Below are 22096 nucleotides of genomic sequence, written 5' to 3' on the forward strand. Positions count from 1 at the left end.
CTTTGTCTTCACTGTCTTTTCCCCTGCCTTAGGATTCCCTTTTTCCCTTGAAAACACAACTAAACCCTTCTCTTCTATATGAAACCTTTGTTGATTTCCTCAGCTGATGGTGCCTTCTTCCTTCCACAAATTTTCAATTCATTTTGCATTTATTCTGTATATATTTATATATTTTCTGTATATATACACACACATACATATGTGTGTATTTTATATATACATATGCATACATATACATATGTATGTGTATATATGTGTGTGTATATATTTATGTATATATACACACACACATATATTTATACGCACATGCATACACATACACACTCGTGTGTGTGCATATATATACATACATATATATACATATATACATATTTCACCTGATTTAATGTAAGCTCCTTGAGGGCAGTAACTATTTCCTTGTTGTCTTTGTATCCAGTGCCTGGCACTAAGCATGGCACATAGCAGGTATTTAATAAATGCTTGCTGCTTAATTGACTTTGACTTCTGTTCTCCAACTACAGGTGAATCACATCACTGAAGAACAGGCTTACCCAGGGTAGCTTAAAAACAAACAAATGATTGGCCCCAGCTTTATGGGGAGTTAACTTCCCTGCCAACGTTGTGAGTCCTTTGCCTTCCTTCAACAGATGAATGTGGGACCTCTCAGGGTTCTGGTCTAATGCAAACTTATAGCCTTCCTCTCTTATAGACTCTTCCACAGAACAGAGTAATTTTGTCTTTACCATATAACACTGACACATAACTGTTAGATAATGTGGAGAGGTTACTTACAAGGAATTGATAATACTCCCATTTGTTCTGAAATGAATAACCACCAGCGATATGGGTAAAACAGACCAGCTCCATCAAGCTCTCAAGCCAAGTGGGTGATTAGGTGGCAGAGTGGATAGAATACTGGATTTTTATTCAGGAAAACCTGAGTTTGAATCCTGCCTCAGGTATTTCCAACCTTAAACTTTTTTTAGCCTCAGTTTCCTTATCTATAAAATGGGAATGATAATAGCATCTCCCTTCCATGGTTATTGTCAAGATCAAGTGAGATAACATATGTAAAGCACTTCATAAAACAAAAAAATAAAAATTTTAATTCCCCAGCCAGGAGACTATGACTCCAGCAGTTGACATGGCTTTCTGGTCATATAAATCATGGTGTACCAAATCTACAGCATGAGTGTCCTCAGGGAATGCAATAAGTTTGCCAAAGTTATATAGGGAATACTTTTTAAATAACTGTAGTGTCCTATTGAAACATTCCAAAAGTAGTATTGTAGCTGCAGAAATTTTATGTGCCAAATAATGTTTCCCTTATGAAAAAAAAATAAAAAAAAAAGACCTTAAGCTACAATTTATCATGGAATAAGTCTGCCTTGGTTAATCAGATTTTTGAAGGTTTCACAGAATCTGTTTGCAATAAATTAGCCCAGATGAAAGTGGCCTCTGGCTTTCCTGAACTCTATAAGCACTGTGTTCACAGGCTTTTGGATACAATCAAATCTGGGGTGTTCTGTGCCTCTAGCGTTCCTCTAGCCCACCAACTGAGTACAGTGTGCTTGCTGTATAGGAGCCCATAAAACACAGCTCTGCTCCTTCTCCTGTCTCTGATCTGGGCCCAAAGCATCATCCAGGATTAGGTCCATTCACAAATTGGCTCACCTGCCTATGGCAGTCAGAGGATCATGACAGCACCTTGCCTCCCTGCTAATACACAGAATGACCAATTATGACTAGTTCCCAAAGTCTTCCCTGTGATCTAGATATTCTTGACCTTCAAAATTCAACCTCTCACACATAAAAGTAGTGGACTTGGAGTCTGGAAGACCTGGGATCAAACCCTGCCTCAGATGTTTGTGAATGACTCTATGTAAATTGTTCTGAGCCTCATTTTCCGTTGTAATAATAGCTGCTACTTAACAAAATAAGAGGGAAAGGACTAATGTGTACAAGAAATATTTAAGATTCTCTTTTTGTTGTAGCAAAAAAGTGGAAACTAGGTGGGGTGGGGGCTAGACATCAGTTGGGGTGGTTGTAACAAAACTGAGAGGGGTTGGCTGGTTCAGCACCAAGGAGTAGGATGGCAGTGGAATTCTTGAATCAAGACTTCATTTTGACATTTTCAGCAAAAAGTTGGTTGACATCATTGGAGATATTTTAGGACAAGGAAGAATGAGTTACTGGCAGATTAAATTAGGTTAGCTGACTATCATGCCTTCAGAAGGTTTGTATTGTTAAACTACTGAGAATAAGATCCCAAGTGAGCCACCAGGGCATGGGACAGTCATCATTACTTTGGTTTCTCAAAGTGAAATTTCCAAAAGGTGGGCAAATCTTTGTATCTTTTCCCCTGATCCACTCCATACGTTGAGAAAACTGGGAGAAACTGTGTATGTTCATGCCTTCTCCTATCCCTAGGTGTGAGATAGCTTTATAAAAGTACAGGAACTATTTAATTTTTCTCTTAATATATCCAATATCTAATATGATATAAGTGTTTAATAAATGCATGTTGAACTGAATTAAATTGAATCCTTGTAGTTCAAGGAGTCAGTCTTTAGAGAAGGCAGAGTGTGAGGAGAAGATTTTCCCGAGACAACTTCAGCTATATTTCTGATAAGGTACCAGTTCTGAGTCTATGGCCTATGTCTCTAAGGCTATATATATCTCCAGAACTTAGACTTAACATCTGGTGTACTCTTAGGTTGAATTGATGTCCTTCCATATTGTATAGCTTTCTTATTATATCAGTATAAAAACCAGTGTTGTTGAAGAAGCAAAGACTCTTGAGAGCAGGTTTTCTCTTCAGATTCTTGTATTATAAGGTAGCATCTTAAAGTGAAACACAATATGCTCTGGGGCCCTCAGATGAGAAAAACATGTGGCTTTTACTTTGCTGACTTAGTTCCAAGGAAATAATTAAGTCATTTGTGTGCTTGTCACTTATGGAAATAGTTGATCTCTTCTCTGAATGATACTTCAAGTCACAATGTAAATAAAATTTACAGAGCATTTAACTCAACTCTTTGAGCTTCAAAGATAAAACAAGTTTTATTTCCAACATAGATACAATCATGGCCATGAGCCAGAGTTTATTCCCTATATTCATTAATCAGACCTTTGAGTTTTTTCTTTTGCTGAATTTCTCTACGACATATGAACAGAGTATATATGTTCTGCTTTGTTTTTCTTTATTACATACATCTTGTCTTTTAAAACTTTTGAAAAAAAGTGTTAGAGTTTAGCATGTGTGTGTGTGTGTGTGTGTGTGTGTGTGTGTGTGTGATAACTTTTTTTTTCCTTTTAGCAGAGGGCTGGGTGAGAAACAAAGTTAAATGAATTTAGTTCTTTGGCTCCCAGGTAGGTATCAGAAACAGCTAAGTTCCAAGTGGTGATGACTTTAGAATACTACAGTTTGAAGGGTCCTTTGGATTGACCTAGCCCAACTTTAATACACACTTATGCATTTTCCTCTATACAAATCCTTGTTTATCCAATCTAAACTTGAGTACTTTTAGTGACAAGAAGTTATATTGTGATGCAGTCCATTCCAGTGTCATGAGTTTGTCCTCTTGGTCGGCCTAACCAAAAGGTTCTCCACGGGACCGCTCTCTATGGGAATGCTTTAGTTTTATAGTCCAAGGCCCTTTGGGGTGTCCTGGATACTGCAAGGGCTACTTGGGTGGCAGCTGAATTTATGACTGCCAGACATTTCCTGACCAAAATAACTGTGACACCAACACTTGCATGTTGTGACATCTTTACAATTTTCTAGGAGAAAGTGCTAGGTAAACCTGATCAACTATTGAACATCTACATCTGAGGCCAAGGGTAGATACTGAAATCTCTCTTTCCTTCTGTATTTTCATATTTTCCAGGACTGACAAGATTGTGAAAAACTCATCTGTTTTGGGTTTTGAGGTCTCAGGACACTTAAAGTTACATGAATATTTTACTTACTAGTGTAATGAAATAGAATGTGAGCCAAAGAGATAGGAATCATCAGTTTCCCTTTATTTCTTTTTCTTTTTTCTGTAAAATGTCTAATGACATGGGTATTGAAAATTAGTATAACACAATAGCTTAGTTTCAGAATTTCCATGATATAATGATTTGATATATATGTATATGTGTGTGTGTGTATACACACACACACACACACACACATACATACAGACACATAAAAAATTGTGGAGTAGAATCATAACTACAGTGGGGACGATTGGGACTTACAGCACTTACAAAACATTATAATACAAACAAGTAAGCTTAGTGCCATGTTACCAAGAATAGTTGAAATAGGATGGCCATGTCTCCCTTCCATAAGCTTTTCTTCAAATGAGTTTCTCTGAGACTCAGTTCTATCCTGTTTCTCTCCAGTGATGGCCTCCCCCGCAATGGCCTTAATAATAAGTCTCTGTCCATGGAGACTGTTGTATCAGGGTGTCTATATCCCACTATGGAGTAGTGTTCCAGGTTTTTTTCCTCCAGAATCTCTCATTTCCTCTAATTGAATTTATCTTAAAAAGTTGATTTGATAAAACATTTCATGCTGCTTGCCCCAACTGCATTTTGTGGAGCTTGTACTAAAATTACCATTTTCTGTTTTTTCTGGCAACACATGGAGTAAAATTTTTGTCCATATTTTAACTGATATTGCAAGTTGTTTTAGGCAACAAAAGACCCTTTATTCTTAGCAGACAAGGAATAAGATTAAATTAAATAATTCTAGAGCTTGAAGAGGCCTTAGAGAATTATCTAGTAACCATCTTTATTTTACAGAAGAGGAATCTGAGATCCACAAAGACTGGATACCCTGTTTAAGTTACAGATCTAGGACTGAAATCTGCATCTTCTGACTCACTCTAATGTTAATGTCAATACAGATCATGTACAATATATGTACAATAGACTCCTGCACTAGGCTCTAGGCCTACAAAAATTGAAAGAAAACAGCCTTTGACCTCAAAGAGCTTACATTTTACTGGTAGGGGGAGGGTAAACTAGGGCTATAGTATGTAGCTACTCTATAATTCCTCCCTGGTGAATGGAGAACCAACATAGATCACCATATTTGAATTGTCAGCTTTCAAAATGGCACTTGATACCCTTCATAATTGCATTGAGAGGATGTCTGAGAGGTCTTTCAACTCTGATTGGGAAAACCAAGGAGCCACAGCCTGTCTTACATGGAAGTTGACTGTGGCTTTGGTTGCAGGGGAAATAAATAAAATAAAATAAACTAAGCACCTATTATTCTCAGAATAGATTGGTAGGCTTTTGGGGAGATAGCAACTTTATATGAAACACAGGCCTTGCCCTTATAGAACTTACTATCTATTATAAGGATAAGATATAAGCATAAACAACCACAATGCAAAATATTACATCAAAAGCTCATTAGAGGGTTCCCACAAAATAAAGTGTCATGGTGAGTCCTGAGGGCAAAGTCAGGGGCATACTGTAGTCAGTTAGGATAGGTTCAACAGAGGAGAGAGATGATTGTTAAATTTTCAAATGTGAGCATATGCACCTTGGAAATTTGCAAATGCTACAAATCAGAGCTTGACTTATTGTTTTATTTATTGCCTAGACTTAAGAAAGTGATGACAAAAATATCAATGCTGCATATTAAACTTAAAAGTGTGTTCATTCCCTTCTCCCTGTGAGCTGATTTTTTTGTCTTCATTAATTAATTTATTTTTAGTTTTCAACATTCACTTCCACAAGATTTTGAGTTCAAAATTTTCTCCCCATTTCACCCCTCCCCCATTCCAAGATAATGTGCATTCTGAATATCTCTTCCCCTATTCTACCCTTCTGTCTATTTCCCCACCCTTCTCTTATCCCCTCCCCCTTCTATTTTCCTGTAGGGCAGGATAGATTTTTACACCCTATTGCCTATATGTCTTATTTCCCAGTTGTGTGTGAAAACAATTTTTAACATTTGTTTTTAAAACTTTGGGTTCCAAATTTTCTCCCTTCCTTCCTCCCCATCCACCCTCATTGAGAAAACAAGCAACTCAATACAGGTTATACTTGTGTAGTCATGCAAAACACTTCCATGGTAGTCATGCTGTGGAAAACTAACTATATTTCCCTTAATCCTATCCCATACTCATTTATTCTATCCTCTCTTTTGACCCTGTCCCTCCTCAGAAATGTTTTCTTCTGATTACCCCCTCCCCTAATCTGCCCCTTCCTCTATCATCCCCTTCCTCTCTTGTCCCCTTCCCCCCTTATTTTCCTGTAGGGTAAGATAGATTTTCATACCCAATTATGTATGTTATTCCCTCCTTAAGCCAAATATGATGAGAATAAGATTCACTCATTCCCTCTTACCTTCCCCCATTTCCCCTCCACTATAAAAGTCTTTTCTTGTCTGTTTTATGTGAGATAATTTACCTTATTCTACCTCTCCCTTTCTCCTTCTCCCAGTATAATCCTCTCTCACTCCTTAATTTTATTCTCCAGGTCACCCTTTCATCTTCCACTCACCTTGTACCCTCTGTCTATCTATTTATCTATCTACATACATACATATAATTTTTTTCCCTCCAACTACCATAATACTGATAAAGGTCTCATGAGTTACAAATATCATCTTTCCATGCAGGAATGTAAACAGTTCAACCTTAATAAGTCCCTTATGATTTCTCTTTTTTGTTCACCTCTTCATGCTTCTCTTGAGTCTTGTATTTGAAAGTCAAATTTTCTTTTCAGCTCTGTTCTTTTCATCAAGAATGCTTGAAAGTCCTCTATTTCACTGATTGTTCACTTTTTTCCCTGAAAGATTATACTCAGTTTTGCTGTGTAGGTGATTCTTGGTTATAATACTATCTCCTTTGATCTCCAGGAATATTATATCCTGTGTGCCGATTTTTAAATGTTTACTCTCATACCCTAGGAAAAAGTTACCAAATAGAAATGGGTGTGGGGGCAGTTGTCCCGTATAGGATGCAGACATTGTAAGAGGAACTGTCCCTGATTAACCTAATTACACATGCAATAATAATCTCAGGGTTGTTGTGTGGAAAGACTTCTATAAAGCTTAAGGTTCTATGGAAATGTGAGTTTTTAATCATATTTGATCTTTTTCAACATAGTTGATATCATTTTAGTGAGTATTCAATAATACTTTGGCATTGTTTGATCAAGATGTTGAGTGGATAGAGGACTAAACTTAAGTCAAGAATATTTGGAGTCAAGTGCTGACTCAGATTCATGTTAGCTGTGTGGCTATGAATGAATCACTCACTTCATCGCCTAGTGTTCCAGACTGCTCTCTGAAACTTATGGGGTAGCTGGTGGTGCAGTGGATAGAGCATCGACCTGGGAGTCAGGAGGATCTGAGTTCAAATCTGGCCTCAGACACCAGCTGTGTGAGCCTGGGTGAGTCACTTAACTCTAATTGTTTCAAAAATAAAAATCTAATTTGCAAAGAAATTGTCCATGTGTATTGATAAAGGGGTTTATACCCTAGGGAGACCTCTTCACCTGATACAATAAGCCCAGACCAAATCCTATGGCATCTACAAACTTGTACTCATGGTTTATACTTTATATCTAGACCTGATAACAAAGTTTCTGACAAAAGTATGTGCCATTGGAATGTAACCTTAAGAAAAGTATTATGATTCAGGCTTATCACTGCTACTGGTTTTCTGTAAGGAGGTCTCCATTTAGTCTTCACAAAGAAAAAAAGGCAGCTGATGGCACAGTAGATGGAGTGTTGGGCCTGGAGTCAGGAAAACCTGAACTCAAAATGGGCTTCAGACATTTACTAGTTGTGTGATGCAGAGCAAGTCACTTAGCTTCTACCTCCCTCAGTTTCTTCAACTGAAAAAATGAGGACAATAACAGCACATCCCTCATGGGGTTGTTGTGAAGATCAAATAAGATAATATTTGTAAAAGCACTTAGCACAATGACTGGCTCTTAGTAAGTGTTATATAAATACTTATTTCCTTCCCTCTGTAAACAATTTAGGCCAAAGGCCTGTGAGAACCTTAGCCGGCTTGGTCAGGGGGTCATCAATAAGAAACCAGGCCAATCTCTTAGCTCCCTTATGGGTTCTTTTCCAAACTTTTTTGGTAGCTCGTTTTGGCAGAAAGAGTGAAGAGCCCAGCCAGGGCAGTCCCATTGAGATATCACTGGCACCAACTTTAGCCAGTAGGTTTGCTTAGACTTTTCTCATTTCTAAGTACAGCATGGAAATACCATTCCCTTCTTTGAACTTTTCTGCTATTTCATCTTCTGGAAACTGGAAATGGGAACTACTTTGGCAAACAGATGAGAGGCCTGTATTGGGTCACTCTTTAGTCTGTAAATACCACAAAGAGCCCTTTTTGTTTATTTATTTACTGTTTTCTTTTTCTGTGCGTTTTTTAGTTCAGTGAGTAGCACCAGATGTCCATGTATTTCTAACTGTAGAGAGATTATTTTCCCTTAATCTCCTTTCATGGTAGTCAAATGTTGATGCCATGAAGCCAAAATTCTATCAAAGCATATGGGCACTATGCTGGATTTGTATTTAGAAGCCCTAGGTTTAAATCCCAGCTCTCCAACATGTAGGTTTTGTGATCTTGGGCAAGTCCCTTAGCTTTGACCATGGAAAAGTCATTTAACTTTTTTCTGCCTCAGTTTCCTCAACTGTGGAATGGAGAAAACAATAGCACCTACTCCCCAAAAGTGTTGTGAGGATCAAATGAGATAATATTGTAAAGCACTTAACACAGTGCTTGTTTTCTTCCTTCCTTCCTTCCTTCCTTCCTGTACAACCTCCATTATGAAAGACTTTGAATGCCAAACAGAGCATTTTGTATTTGCTCCTGGAGTCAATAAGGAACCACTGGAATTTACTGAGTAAGGAATGACATGATCAGGCTTGCACTTTAGGGAGATCACTTTGATGGCTGAATGGAGAATAGATTGGAGTGGGACAGATAGATCTATCAGTAAGCTACTGCAATAATCTAGGCATAAGGTGATAAAGGCATGCACTAGAATGGTGACAGTGTCAAAGGAGAGAAGAGGGAACATTTGAGATATGTTGCAATGATAAAATCAGCAGGCCTTGGCTATACTTTGGATATGTGAAGTGAGAGATAATAAGAAATCCAGGATAACTCCTAGGCTTGAGGGCAGGAGGGATGGTGTTGCCCCTTATAATAATAGGAAAGATAGAAGGGGGGAGATTTAGGGGGAAATACAGAGTTCTGTTTTGGACATGCTGAGTTTAAGATATATACTGGACATCCAGTTTGAGATGTTTGAAAAAAAAGTTTGGGATGTGAGATTGGAGGTCAGCAGAGAGATTGGGGCATGACAGGTAGATTTGAGAATCTTCAACATAGAGATGGTAATTAAAATCATGAGAGCAGATGGGATAATCAATTGAAGTAGTATAGAAGGAGAAGAAAAGAGGGCTCAGAAAAGAACCCTGAGGGATACCCATAATTCGAGGACATGATCTGGGGGAGGATTCAGCAAAAGAGACATGGAAGGAGCAGTCAGAGAGGTAGGAGGCAAACCAGGAAATAGTGACATCCAGAAAACCAAGAAAGAAAAGAGTACAAGGAGAAGAGAGTGATCAACACTATCAAAGGCTTCAGAGAGGTCAAGGAGAACTCGACAACTAAGAGATCAATGGTAACTTTGGAGAGAACAGTTTTGGTGAAATGTTGAGATAGGGAGCCAGATTACAAGGGGTTAAGAAGAGAATGAAAGGAGAGAGGGTGGGGGCACCTATTGTAAATGACTTTTGAGGAGTTTAGTAACAAAGGACCAAAGAAATAAAGAAAGATAGTAAGTAGGAATGGAAGGGTCAGGTAAGAGGGTTGGTTTTTTTTTTTTTCGTTTTTCAGGATAGAGGAAACATGGGCATGTTTTTAGGCAGCAGAGAATGAGCCGGTAGAGAGGGAAAGATTGAAAATAAAAGAAAGAGTGGAGACTGCAGGAGGAGTTGGGAGGGAATGGGATCACATGAACAAGTAGAGGGGATAGACGTGGTAAGGAGTAAGGCCCCTTCATCATGTGAGACAGAGGTGAAGGAGGAGAGAGAGAGTCAGAAGGCACCTGACTAATAAGAGGTGAGGGAGAAGGGGGAACAGTGAGCTCATGGTCATTGGTCTCAATTTTTTTCTGTATAATATGAAGCAAGGTTCTCAGTTAAGAGGATAGGGGGAGATGGAGCCATGGGAAATTTGAGGAGTAAAGAAAAGGTTTGGAAGAACTGCTAAAATGCAGCGTAGCAGAATAGATAAAGCCAAACTCAGAGTCAGGAAGACATAGGGTCCAGTTCTGCCTTTAATATATACCTTTGTGATCACGGGCAAATCACTTAAACCGTTAGTAATCAGTGTCAGCTCTCTAAGACAACAAATTACAGACGAGTGGCTGATTTGCATTGATGAAAGGAATTTCCATGTCAGCTGTTCTCTGCACACATGCCCACAAGCATGCATGCATGTGTGTGAGCTTGTGCATGTATGTGTGTGTTTGTGTGTGTGTGTGTGTGTGTGTGTATGTGTGTATGTATGTTTGAGGGTGGATTGGGGGGCTGGAACACAGGTCTCCTGACTCCCAGGGCAATGTTCTTTCTACCCCAGTACCCTAATAAACTGCTTCTTTTTGTTAAAATATTACAGTACATTCCTTAAAGAAATATTGAAATTGTAATACATTTTCTTCCCTGTGAAGAGAAAAGGGGATCTTTCATCACATTAACCCTAACATCAAACAGAGCTTGTAAACTTTGTGATATATCTGTGTAAAAATTTCTAATGATAGCTAACATTCATAAAGTATTTTAAGGTTTGCAAAACACTTTCAAATATTATCTCCTTTTGTCATCACAACCACTCTCGATGGGAGATGCTGTTAATCTCATTTTACAGACAGAGAAACCAAGGTAGACAAAGGTTGTGATTGTCTATGGTCCCACAACTGGTACGTGTCTGAGACCAGATGTGAACTCAGTTCTTCTTGACTTCAGGCACCTCATTTCTATCATGTTTGTGTGTTTCAAGTAGTACTTAGAGAGGAGTAGTAGTAGTAGTGGTGGTGGTAGTAAGAATGAGGAGAAAGTGGAAGAAGAGGGAGAGAGGGAGAAGAAGAAGGAAGAAAAGAAGGAGGAAAAGAAGAAAGAAATGGAGGAGGTGGAAGATAAAGAAAAAGGACGAGGAGGAGGAGAAGAAGGAGAAAGAGGAGAAGAAGAAGGAGAAGAAGAAGGAGAAGAAGAAGAAGAAGAAGAAGAAGAAGAAGAAGAAGAAAAGAAGACGAAGAAGAAGAAAAGAAGAAGGAGGGGGAGGAGGAGGAGAAGGAGGAGGAGGGAGAGGAAGAAGAAAGAAATAAAAGGAAAGAAAGAAGAGGAGGAAAAATTGGTATAGTACCTGGGGCAATCTCTGCTCCCCCTTGCATAAATTTAGTTGAGCGTTGAGAGGCTGGGGCACCTCCACTCAACAATGTGGCACCAAACCAAAAATTTATCATGGAGGCCCAGTGAAGAGCTGCATGCATGTTTTATGAGGGTTGGCCTAACTAAGTTCAAAAAGACACATCACTGGCTTGGCTTCAAAGTGATGAATAGTTTAGCCTAAATGTCTCTCAAAAACCTTCTAGTAAGTTGTGATGATCAGAGTCAGTGGAGGGAATATTCTCATCAATGAAATCACAGACCCTTGAAGTATTAAAGCAAATATTCTTTCTAATAAGCCCATCATTATTTCCTATTATTCAGTGACATAGATGTAATTTTCTGTTCCCATGTCCCAGTGCCTCAGCGATGAACATAATTTTAAGCATGCTGAAATAATGAAAAAGAACAAAACAGAGTTAAATCAAAAGAGATTATGATCTATTCTAAACCTAAAGGAAAATGCACCACCACCACTAACCCACCCCCATCAATGAGAGCATTTTTGGATAATTTATAGAAGAGATGCAATAGACACCAGCTTCAATTTATCCTTTACCATGATGGGCAGTTAGGAATAATCACTTCTCTATTAACTTCAATTTCTTTCCTGATAATGTGGGATGATATTCTTTATTTCAGATTCTTTAGAAAGATTGTAAAATATAACTATCCGTCTGTTCAATGTATTTTTTTAATTCAATAAACAAACATTTATTTAGCATTAACTCTGTATAAGACTCTACCTCTAGTTACAATTCAGAAGAAGAAAATCAGGCACAAAACAACAGAAGGGTCTGGCGGCCTGTGATATGTCCCTTACCAAGATGTTAGTGTGGTATCAGAATCATTAAGAGTCACAGAATCACGAGTAGAACCCAGATGTCTTGATTCTAGATTTGATGCTTTAACTATTTAATAGCAAACAAGTCACATCACCGCTCTGGGTCTCAGCTTCTTCATCTCTCAAGTGACTCAGTAGATTATAGCCAAGGTAACATCATTAAACTGCCCAGATGTTAAATACCATCACACCTGAAAGTGGGAACCCTTTTCAGTAGCACACATACTGTTTCTCTTTTCTTTTAGTTTTTTTTTCTTTATTTCTTCTTCCTTCCTTCCTTCCTTCTTCTCTTCCTCCCTATTCCTCCCTCTTTCATTCCTTCCTTTTTTCTTTCTCTTTTTCTTCCTTCCTTCCTTCTCTTTTTCTTCCTTCCTTCTTTCCTTTTCTTCCTCCCTTCTCTTCTTATTTTTCCTTCTGCATTATTTCCTAAAACTGGGGTTGGACTTTAAGCACAAGGGGAAGGAATAATATGTTTTGTTTTTTGCTGTTATTATTAACGTATGGGCTCTGAGAATTGCCTAGAGTTCTGAGGGTTAAATGACTTTCTCCCCACCCCACCACTTAAAAAAAATTAAATTGTCACCCCCATTACCTTCATTACTACTGAGAAAAGAAGGAAGGAAGGAAGGAAGGGAAGATGGAAGGAAGGAAGGAAGGAAGGAAAGAGAAAAGGAAGGGAGGGAAAAAGGAAAGAGGAAAGAAAGAAAGAAGGAAAGGAGGGAGGGAAGAAAGATCTAAATAAATACTTTCTAGGCTGGCAAAAACAGATTCCCATATTGACCATGTCTGAAAATGTATGTCTCTTTCTGAGTTTTAAGTTCATTACCTCTCTGTCAGGAGGGGAATGGTTTGTTTCATCTTCATTCTTTTGAACTCATGGTTTATTATTGCATTGATCAGAGTTCTAAAGTCTTTCAAAGTTAAATGACTTTCACACAGTGTGTGTCTGAGTCTTTGACTCAGAGGGGACTCTATAATCATTATACCAAGTTGCCACTTGCTTATATAGTTCACAATTATGTGACAGTTTACAGTTTGCAAAGTAGTTTCCTCCCAATCATTCTCTGATATAGTACATCCCCCTTCATTTTTACAAATAAGTACATTTACTGTGGAGGGTGAGGATGGATGGTGGAGAGCTCAATCTTTTCTTATACTTTTTCAAGATTAGACCTTCCTGCCTTTCTAGGGGAGTAAGAACAGACTCAAAAGAATTGTTAAAAAGAGAGGCATAAAAACATTATTGTTGTTTCCTATAAATCCTTTTAGCTGTCATTACTTACTAAATCATAGGGAATAGGAAGTAACTTATTTCTTACTACATTAATTTAATTCATTGCTATCTGTTAAATTTTAGTCTTAGTAACCAATCATTTTAAAACAACATTTACAAAGGAAATAATTAGGTCTTTAAATGCAGCTTTATAACACCAGTCTTTGAAATATAGTTGCTGGAAGTGAGAAGTGGCAGCAAGCCTGGGAAGGAGAGAGGGACTTGAGTCATTACTCTTTTCAGTGGGGACTTACCGCAAAACAGCTAGGTGAGTGGATATTCCTAGGCCTAGTTTCAATTATTAGCCTCCAAACAGCAAGGCATGTGAAAATAAAGTAAAAGAACAACAGCAAAATGGTGAGGGGTGGGGAAGAGGAAGAATTCTCATAAGCAAACTTGGCAGAAAAAAATCAGGGAGTCTGAAATAATAAGTAAGCCCAAATGAAAAAAAAAAGAAGATATATAATGGTATTAAAGAAAGTATGAAAAATTTGTCATAAGAAGGAGTAGTACAATAGAAATAACTGGGCCCACACTAAGAACTCCCATCATGACTTAGAAGTTTAATAAAAGAATTCAAGATGATCTAAGGAATAAAATCAAACTTTTAAAGAAAAGTCAGAAAAATGAATGGAGTAAAAAATAATTTGAAAATATGAATGATATACAGCACATTTTGAAAAGGATAAACATATATAGAACATATGACTTAAGAATATAAAAAGGAATAATAAAGAAGCAAAATTGAAAGTGCACAAATTCTATATAAAATTGACCTTAAGCAATTGACCTTAATATAGAACTTGACTAGAGAATATTAGAATTTTTGGCTTCCAGAAGAACATATGGTGAAATAAATGATCCAAAAGTAATATTTCAAAAAATAATAAGAGACATTTTTTCCCAGAAGCATTGACATTAGGAAGCAAATAGAAATTTCATAAAACCCCACAAAATGCTTTCAGAGAGGAACTTGATATTTAACTCACCCAGATATGTAGTCATCAACATCCAACATCAACATTGACTTTGAGGTCAAAGAAAACTCCTGCAATTTCCTAGGAGAAAACAATTCCTATATCAAGAAATGTAAGTTCAAATTGACCAATGCTATCTGCTTATGATAATTTTTTTTTAAAAGACTGGAATATGACATAGAAAAAACCTTACTCTAAAAAGTAACATTCTTCAAAATTTAGCATATTTTTACATGAAAAAGATGGACTTTCAACAAAATTGAAAACTTGTAATCATTTCTCCTGAAAAAGCTAGATAAGTAAGACCTTTGTAATGTAATGCTCAAGTTTAAAAGTATATTAATATTAGTTGAATTGAAATGAAGATATTAAGAATAAACAAGCTATATGAGATGAAAGGCTAGGTAATATGATTCATTGTTTATATAATGCAACAAGGAGTTTAGACCTTGTCCCTCAGAAGTCCCTTCTTGTCTAAGGGTCACTGAAAGAGTAAAGAGAGAACAAATGACTTAATTCCATGAATAATGATATAACAGAAGTATCTTAATGGAAAGAAAGAGAGAGAGAGATTAGATAAAGTGCCTTGATATTAATTGAAATTGGGGCAGCCCATGTGAAGTTCCTTCAAATAAAGAGGTCAGTGAAACATACTTTCTTTGAACTCTATAAAAAAATGTAAAAAGGATTATATTAGTAAAATAAAGTCAAAGGGTTTGAGGCTGGGTTGAGTAAAGGAGTGAAAGGAGTTTTTTTTTTGACAAAGTGTATACAAGGATTGGATTTATTAAAAGGAAAGAAGGGCTAATACCTGGGTCTGATACAGGTACACACACCCACTCACACCCCCCCCCCCCACACACACACAGAGACAGAGACAGAGACAAAGATAGAGAACCCATCCATCCATCTATCTGTTGCTGGACTTGGAGAAAAAAGGTGTGTAGGGCTTTGGGAAGAAAAGATCCTGAGATTGCTATTTCATTAAAAAAAAAAACAAAGAGAGAGGAAGGAACAGAATAAAGTTATGGGTCCACTCATGCATATGTGAAAGGGCATAGATCACAATTCAATAAAAGAGACTGAAAAAAAACAAACCAAACCAAGGTAGTCAGTCAACTGAAAGAGAAAGAGGAGAAAACAGTATCGTACCAATTCAAGGAGTCAAAAGTACTTGGAAGAGGGGGGTTGTCCACATTGTCCAGTTCTGCAGAGATATCAAGAAGGATTAAGAAGAAGCCATTGGATTTGGCAATTAAGAAATCACTGGGTATACACTAAACTTCTTGATAAAATCAAAGACCTAGAAACAAAGCAGATATCAATTGATAGCAGATCAAACAAATTATGGAAAGTGAATGGAATGAAAACTGAATATGAAGAATACAGATAAGGTTGGGTGTATATGAACTGGTGAAAAGTAAAGTAAGTAGAATAAAGAAAACAATGTGTACAATAAGGCAAATGGAAAGAATGCCACCAACAAAAATATTGAACTGAATTTTCTTTTTTATTCTTTTTTATAATAGATTGCTTTTCTCTGGGTGGGATAGAGATAAGTGTGTGTGTGTGTATGTGTGTGTGTGTGTACATACATACATATGCATAAAGCTGCAGGCAGCTTTAAATACTTTTTAGTATTGTTATCTATATGTGACAGATGAAGAAACTGTGGCCCAGGAAGTTAATTGAATGTTAGAACTTGAATGTTAGAACTAGAGCTGACTCTCAGGTCTTCTGGCTCCCAAGCCAGGGTGTGTTCCAATACGCCACAATGAGTACAGCTGGGACATAGTTACTTTGTATTAAGGAATGAATAATTTTTCTGCAGCCTTTGATTATCCAGCTAAAAGAGCTGATCAGCAAGATAATATTTTCTTCTTACTTACTATTTCCATTAATGATGCCAACTGTCCTCCTATCTTGGAGCATTAAACTGTTGAGAATTAACATGTGATTTGTATATTTTTCTGTATAAAATGGAATTCATGGAATAGCTGTTTAGAAGAATATGTAACAAACATATGTATACACATGAAATTGCAATATCACAAAATATTCAAAATTACAATTAAAGTCAATATTAAAATTCTTATTCACTTGACATTTAAATTAAGGAAAATTAACCTTCTTAAATCTCCCCCCCCCTTCCCTGGATGTAGAATTGTCTTTTTTTTAAAGAGATTTGAGTTCAAATCCTATTTCTGAGCCTTACTAGCTATGTGACCATGGGTAAAGAACCTAATTTCTCTTAGATAAAATTTCTTCAGTTGTAAAATAAGGACAAAAAATACCTGGGAGGCTCAAATTTGGGAGGCTCAAATTAAAAAAAAATGGTCAAACTAAGTGTCCTTTCCTTAGCTTCCATGCCTTTTGGACAGTGAAAAGCACACTGGATTTGGAATCAGATGACCTGAATTCAAATCTCAGCTCCTCTACTTGTAACTAGTATGACTATGAATAGGTGAAGGTGAGCTCTTTGGGCCTCAGGCAACAAGAAGGAAGGGACTTTAGAGGCCATCCACTTCATTTTACAGTGAGGCCCAGAGGTTGGATGACATAACATAGAAAAAAGTGATGTGAAAACCTTAAAGTACCATATAAATGCTAATTATTATTATTAATTATTATTTTCATCTGAATTTTTTGACAAGCTAGCTTCTCATGGTAGCTCAGTTATCAGTAGTAAGTTTGCAAGCTCCAATTTTGTTTTTTTTTTAATTTTTAGTTTTCAACATTTCCTTCCACAAGATTTTGAGTTCCAAATTTTCACCCCATCTCGCCCCTTCCCCCACCCCAAGATGGCATGCATTCTGAATACCCCTTCCCCTAGTCTGCTTTCCCTGCTATCTCTCCCCTCTTCCTCTTCTGTTTTCCTGTGGGGCAGGATATCTATCCTGTACCCCATTTCCTGTATTTCCTATTTCCCAGTTGCGTGTGAAAACATTTTTTTTTGAATATGTGGTTTTTAAACTTTGGGTTCCAAATTTTCTCCCTTCTTCCCTCACTACCCACCCTCATTGAAAAGGCAAGCAACTCAATATTGGCTATACATGTGCAGTTATGCAAAACACTTCCATAGTAAACATGCTGTGAAAAACTAACTCTATTTCCCTTAATCCTATCCTATCCCCCATTTATTCTATTCTTTCTTTTGACTCTGTCCCTCCTCAGAAACATTTGCTTCTGATTACCCCCTTTCCCAATCTGCCCTCCTCTCTATCATCCCCCTACTCTCTTGTCCCCTTCCCCTCCTATTTTCCTGTAGGGTAAGAAAGATTTCCATATCCAATTGAGTGTGTATGTTATACCCTCCTTAAATCAAATCCTATGAGAATAAGATTCACTCATTTCCTCTCACCTTCGCCCGGTTCCTCTGCACTGTAAGAGCCTTTTCTTTTCTGTTTTTTTTTTTTTTTTGTGAGATAATTTACCCCATTCCAGCTTTCCCTTTCTCCTTCTCCTGGTAAAATCCTCTCTCACCTCTTAATTTTATTCTACAGATTGACCCCTTCATCTTCAACACCCCCTGTGCCATCTATCTATCTATCTATCTATCTATCTATCTATCTATCTATCTATCTATCTATCTATCTATCTATCTATCTATCTATCTATCCATCCATCCATCCATCCATCCATCCATCCATCCATCCATCCATCCATCCATCCATCTATCTATCTATCTATCTATCTATCTATCTATCTATCTATCTATCTATCTATATATATATATATGTATGTAAGTACATACATATAATTTTTTCCCTCCAACTACCCTAATACTGACAAAGGTTTCATGAGTTACAAATATCATCTTTCCATGCAGGAATGGAAACAGTTCAACCTTAATAAGTCTCTTACGATTTTTTTTTCCTGTTTACCTCTTCATGTTCCACTTGAGTCTTGTATTGGAAAGTCAAGTTTTCTATTCAGCTCTGGTCTTTTTATCAAGAATGCTCGAAAGTCTCTATTTCACTGAATCACCATTTTTTCCCCTGAAGAATTATATGCAGTTTTGCTGGGTAGGTGATTCTTGGTTGTAATCCTATCTCCTTTGCTCTCCAGAATATTGTATTCCATCCCTTGCAGTCCCTTAATGTAGAAGCAGCTAAATCTTGTATTATCCTGATTGTGTTCCCACAATACTTGAATTGTTTCTTTCTGGCTGCTTGTAATACTTTATCCTTGACTTGGCAACTCTGGAATTTGGCTACAATATTCCTAGGACTTTTCCTTTGGGGATCTCTTTCAGGAGGAGACTGGTGGATTCTTTCCATTTCTATTTTGCCCTCTGGTTCTAAAATATCAGGGCAGTTTTCCTTGATAATTTCTTGAAAGATGATGTCTAGGCTCTTTTTTTGATCATGGCTTTCAGATAGTCCAATAATTTTTAAATTCTCTCTCCTGGATCTATTTTCCAGGTCAGTTGTTTTTCCAATGAGATATTTCACATTGTTTTCTAATTTTTCATTCTTTTGGATTTGTTTTACAGTGTCTTGATTTTTCATAAAGTCACTAGCTTCCAATTGCTCTATTCTTTTTTTTAAGGAAGTATTATCCTCAATAATCTTTTGGACTTCCTTTTCCATTTGTCCAATTTTGCTGTTTAGGGCATTGTTCTCTTCATTGACTTTTTGGACCTCTTTTACCATTTGGGTTAGGCTATTTTTTAAGGTGTTATTTTCTTCAGTAATTTTTTGGGTCTCCTTTAGCAAGCTGTTAACTTGCTTTTCATGATTTTTTTGCATCACTCTCATTTCTCTTCCCAGTTTTTCCTTTACTTCTCTTACTTGCTTCTCAAAATCCCTTTTGAGCTCTTCCATGGCCTGAGATTGATTCATATTTTTCTTGGAAGTTTTAGATATAGGATCTTTGACTTTGTTTTCTTCTTCTGGTTGTATGTTTTGATCTTCTTTGTCACCAAAGTAAGATAATATAGTCTGACTCTTTTTGTGCTGCTTGCTCATGATCCCAACCAATTACTTGAGTTTTAAACTCTTTGTTAAGGTAAGAGTCTGTTTCCAATGTGGAGAATGTACTGTCCCAAGCTTTGGGGGTTTGTACAGCTGTTTTCAGAGATACTTCTAGAGACCTGTAAATTTTCAGTTTTTCCAAGGTGGTATGAGAAGGGGTGAGGTGTTTCCTCTCCACCGCCACAATAAGCTCCACCAGGCCAGTGCTCCTCCTCACCCCAGGACTGTCCCTCAGAACTGTGACCCAGATCCAAGCATGGGCAAAGCAAGAGATTCCTACCTCAGCCCTGGCAAAGAGATCCTTGCAATCCCCCTCTGATCAGCCACTCGATTCCCCCTCAGTCTGTGCGCCAGAAGCTCAGAAGCCAGCCACTGCCCTCGGGGTGGCTGAGATCTAGCTTTTTCTCTCACCACAGTAACAGACTTTTCCCACTGACCTTGTAAGGTGTCTTTGGTGTTCGTGGGTTGAGAAGTCTGGAAACTGCCACAGCTGCCCGTGATTCAGTCCTCTGAGGCCTGCTCCAGGGTCACTGCGGCCTGTGCTCCCATGCCGAACTGTGCTCCTCTCCCAGCCCAGCGAGATATACCTTTTCAATCAGCCATTCAGGTTGTCTTGGACTGGAAATTTGTTTTACTCTGTTTTTTTGTGCGTTCTGCTGCTTTAGAATTTATTTAGAGCCATTTTTTGTAGGTATTTGGAGGGGTTTAGGGGAGAGCTCTAGCAAGTCACTGCTTTCCCTCCACCATCTTGGCTCTGCCCACTATGGAAGCTCCAATTTTGAATTCTTCATAGGTTTTTTTTTTGTTTTTATTTTGGTGAGGCAATTGGAGTTAAGTGACTTGCCCAGGGTCAAACAGCTAGTAAGTGTTAAGTGTCTGAGGTTGCATTTGAACTCAGGTCCTCCTGACTCCAGGGCTGGAGCTCTATCCACTGCACCATCTAGCTGCCCCTCTTCATAACTTTTTAACTGCCTTCATCAAAATATTCCCTCTTAAATTGTACCCATCTTTATATTTATCAACTTTAAAGTCCTATAGAACTGTGCATAATTAATTCCATTATTCCCTCTCTCCCAGCATTCCTCCCTCCCCACTGACTTTTAAAGATTAGGAATGCTTTTTTTTAAAGAATCTTATTTAATATTTTATTTTTTCCCAAGTACATGTAAAAACAATTTTAACATTCTTTATTTTTTTTTGAAATTTTGAATTTCAAATAATCCCCTTCGCTTCCCTCCTCCACCCATTGAGAAGTCATTCTGTGAAAGAAAACACAAACAACAAAAACCAAGAAAAATAAGAAAAAAGTATCTTTGATCTGTATTAGAGTTCTGCCGGTTCTTTCTTTGGAAATGGACAGCACCTTTTCTCATAAGTCTTGCAGAATATCTTGGATCATTATATTACTGAGAAGAGCTAAGTTATTCATATTAGATCATCATACAATATTTCTGTTACTGTGTACAATGTTCTCCTGGTCCTGCTCATTTCGCTTTGCATCAGTTCATGTATTTCTTGTCAGGTTTTTCTGAAAGCATCCTGCTCATCATTTCTTAAGGCACGGTAATATTCCATCACAATCGTACACAACAACTTGTTCAGTCATTCTCCAATTTATGGACATCCCCTCAATTTCTAATTCTCTGCTACCACTAAAAGAGCTGCCATAAATATTTTTGTACACATATATCATTTTCCTTTTTTTTTTTCTTTGTTTGTTTTAATCTCCCTGGGATATAGACTTACTGGTGGTATTGCTTGGTCAATGGGTATGCAGGATTTTATTGCTCTTTGGCAATGGTTGCAAATTGCTCTCCAGAATGGTTGAATCAGTATACAATTCCACCAATAGTACCAATAGTGTTTTAATTTTTCTACATTGCCTCCAACATTTGTCATTTTTCTTTTCTGTCATATTAACCAATCTGACAGGTGTGAGGTAGTAGCTCAGAGTTGTTTTAATTTGCATTTCTATCATCAATAGTGATTTAGAACATTTTTATATGACTATAGATAGCTTTGAGTACTTTGTCTGAAAACTACCTGTTAATATCCTTTGACCATTTGCCAAACAAAGAATGGCTCTTATTTCTATAAATTTGACTCAACTTTCCATATGTTTGAGAAATGAAGTCTTTATCAGAGAAACTCACTATTTTTTTCACAATATTGATTAACAACTATGTATTTCCCTCCAGCCTGTTTTACCCCTCTTTATCCTACCTCTCTCCTTTTACCCTGTCCCTTCTCAAAAGTGTTTTGCTTCTGACTCTTACCTCCCCCAAACTGTCCTCCCTTCCATTAGCTCCTCCCCTTCTCTTATCTCCTTCCCTTCCTACTTTCCCATATGGTAAGATAGATTTCCATACCCAACTGAATGTGTATATTATTCCCTCTTTGAGCCAATTCTAAAGTGAGTAAGGTTCATGGGCTCCCCTTCCTGCTTCCTCCATTTTCCCCTTCACTGTAAAATCTCTTTCAGGCCTCTTTTATGTCAGATAATTTATCCCATTCTACCTCTCCCTTTCCCCTTCTCCCAATGTGTTCTTCTTTTTCTTCCCTTAATTATTTATTTTTTTAGATAACCATATTATCCCA

Source organism: Vombatus ursinus, unplaced genomic scaffold (assembly GCF_900497805.2).
Source record: "Vombatus ursinus unplaced genomic scaffold, bare-nosed wombat genome assembly UNPS02014807.1, whole genome shotgun sequence".
Classification (NCBI taxonomy): domain Eukaryota; kingdom Metazoa; phylum Chordata; class Mammalia; order Diprotodontia; family Vombatidae; genus Vombatus; species Vombatus ursinus.